The sequence below is a fragment of the Tupaia chinensis genome, unplaced genomic scaffold, assembly GCF_000334495.1.
Source record: "Tupaia chinensis unplaced genomic scaffold, TupChi_1.0 Scaffold000225_1, whole genome shotgun sequence".
Lineage (NCBI taxonomy): Eukaryota > Metazoa > Chordata > Mammalia > Scandentia > Tupaiidae > Tupaia > Tupaia belangeri.
The window spans coordinates 2,660,571-2,663,756 of record NW_006159700.1 but is presented as its reverse complement, the minus strand read 5'-3'; the positions used below and the strand labels follow the sequence as shown (position 1 = coordinate 2,663,756).

The window sequence follows — 3,186 nt, the reverse complement described above, 5'->3', positions numbered from 1 at the left end:
CTTTGAAAAATTGTAACAGGAAGTGAAACATGGCCTTACCAGTATTATCCCAACGACAAAGCACAAAGAATGGCTAACAAAAGGTAGAAGTGATCCCTGTCAAGGAGAAAGTAAGCCAGTCAAAAGCAAAGGACTTGTTTTTTGGGGGATGCTCAAGACATAATGCTTGTGAGTAGCAGCAGCGCCGGATCCTGTGTGGAGGTACTCTGGGCAGCGTTGTTTCTTGAACAGCGGTTGTTCTCACTACAACGCCAGGACGAATCAGAACGAATCTGGCTCGTGTTCGTCCGCAGAGATCTCTCTCATCTCGCTCTGCTGTGGGAAATCGGGCTGAAGCGACTGAGTCTGCAATGGAGAGAGAAAAGGAATAGTTCTGAAAACTTTCAATTGGTGGCTTAAGCTTTGAAACCACAGAAGAAAGTTTGAGGAACTACTAGGAGCCATGGGGAAAGCTTATAGATTGTGTGGTAATGAGGGATCCTGCAAGCAAGAGACCGAGAGGATTTGGTTTTGTGACTTTCTCATCCATGGCTGAGGATGCTTCCATGGCTGCGAGACCTCATTCAATTGATGGGAGAGTTGTTGAGCCCAAATGTGCTGTGGCAAGAGAGGAGTCTGGAAAACCAGGGGTTCATGTAACTGTGAAGAAGCTGTTTGTTGGTGGAATTGGGAACATCACCTTAGAGATTATTTTGAGGAATATGGAAAAAATGATACCATTGAGATAATTACTGATAGGCGATCCGGAAAGAAAAGAGGCTTTGGCTTTGTTACTTTTGATGACCATGATCCTGTGGATAAAATTGTTTTGCAGAAATACCATACTATCAATATAATATAGAAGTAAGAAAGGTTTTGTCTAGATAAGAAATGCAAGAAGTCCAAAGTTCTAGGAGTTGAAAAGGAGGCAGTTTTGGTTTTGGAGATTCATGTGTTGGTGGTGGAAATTTTGGACCAGGACCAGGAAGTAACTTTAAAGGAGTATCTGATGGGTATTGAAGTGGACGTGGCTTTGGAGATGGCTACAATGGGTATGGAGGCAGACCTGGAGGTGGCAATTTTAGAGGTAACCCTGGTTATGAAGGAGGAAGAGGAAGATATGGTAGTGGAGGACCTGGATATGGCAACCAGGGTGGGGGCTACGGAGGTGGTTATGACAGCTATGGAGGAGGAAATTATGGAAGTGGAAATTACAATGATTTTGGAAACTATAACCAGCAACCTTCTAACTATGGTCCAATGAAGAGTGGAAACTTTGGTGGTAGCAGGAACATGGGGGAACCATATGGTGGAGGAAACTATGAAAGTGGAAATTACAATGATTCTGGAAACTATAACCAGCAACCTTCTAACTATGGTCCAATAAAGAGTGGAAACTTTGGTGGTAGCAGGAACATGGGGGAACCATATGGTGGAGGAAACCAAGATCCAGGAGGCAGTGAAGGAAGTGGGGATTATGGTGGGAGGAGCCTATATTGAGCTTCTTCCTCTTTGCCATGGGCTTCACTGTATAAATAGGAGAGGATGAGAGTCCAGAAGTAACAGAACAGCTTCAGGTTATGGAAATAACAATGTCAAGGAAGCTTATCTCAGTCATGCATAAATATGCAATGATATGGCAGGAGATACCAGAGCAGATGCAGAGAACCATTTTGTGAACAGACTGGATTATTTAATAACATTACCTTACTGTAGAGGAAGGATTGTAAAAAAAATAAAATGCTTTTGAGACAGTTTCTTAGCTTTTTAATTGTTGTTTCCTTCTAGTGGTCTTTGTGAGAGTGTAGAACCATTCCTTCTTTGATAATGTTACATTTGTGAGTTTCAGGTGACATGTGAAACCTTTTTTAAGATTTTTCTCAAAGTTTTGAAAGGCTATTAGCCAGGATCATGGTATAATAAGATATAACATTTTTCCTTTAAACAATTTAAGTGCGTTTGTAGAGGTAAGAAGCCATTGTACATTTATGATTTAATAAAATCATTCTAAAGAAAAAAAAAAAGACATAATGCTTGTTGATTTTCTGGAGGACCAAAGAAAGATAGTGTCTCCTTATTCTGAGACTATTTTGAGAAAGTTAGCTGAAGCTTTAGTGGAAAAATACCCCAGAGAGTTTCCCCAGAGGCCTCCATCACAACAATGCTCCTGCTCTTTCCTCTTGTCAAACAAAGGCAACTTGGTTAAGAATTTTTATGGGAGATCATTAGGCATCCATCTTATAGTCCTGATTTGGCTCCTTCTGATTTCTGACTTACTTTTTTTTCTTAATATTAAATTAAAAAAAAAACACCCATTTTTCTTTAGTTAATAATGTAAAAAAAGACTGGATTGACATGTTTAAAGTTTTAGGAGCCAGATGGATTAAATGGTGGGTATCATTTCTTACAAAAATGTCTTAACCCTGATGGAACTTGTGTTGAGAAATAAAGTTTATATTTTTTATTTTTATCTTATGATTCCAACTTCCAGAAACTTACTTAATGATAAAACCTGTTAATTTTTATAAGACTATGGTGTCATGGAACTCACCTTGGTAAATGCTTATTTGATCTTTATAAATGCTGTTTAACTTTCCTTAGTCTGATTCCTTGTTATTATTTTGAATCATTTTGTCATTTTTGGCTTACTTGATAAATTTAAAAGAATTTTCTTTCTCACTAACTTCGAAAACCACTTCTTAACTAAATAAGACGTTCTAGGAAGGCTATTGATTTTCCAAACATCTCAGCCCGTGAATTAGAAATAGCCTTAAGAAGATTACTCATCTCAACATTTGTCACAGGCTTATTAGGGAAGTTTAATGCAATTTTTCTAAATCATTTCAATTCTTTGTAAGCCATTCTACACACCTTGGTAGGAGATGTTTCACATTCTCCTAAAAAAGCAATAGAAATTTCAAACATTCAAAGAATGTTGAGTCAGTCTCTCAATGACAAAATTATACAGAATAAGAAAAATGTCCATAGAAATAGAATGAAGAAGAGTCTATATAAATAGTAATGTGAAGAAGAGTGAATTCCTTTTTAACTGTAACATCACATTTTTTGCATGTTGCACACATTGTTTAGCCGTTTCTAAACACATTTCCATTTACGTCATTTGTAAAAACTGCCTAGCCTCATATTCTGGAAAACTGACAAAGTTGTAATGAACAGATGCAGATTCCATAATTGTAATTGGCTTTT

The 3,186-nt window shown here is 37.6% G+C and overlaps 1 pseudogene; it reads left to right on the top strand.

The window, feature by feature from the left end:
• Positions 1–350: 350 nt before the first annotated feature.
• On the top strand, positions 351–1,539 carry LOC102483619 (heterogeneous nuclear ribonucleoproteins A2/B1-like; annotated as a pseudogene).
• Positions 1,540–3,186: the final 1,647 nt, after the last annotated feature.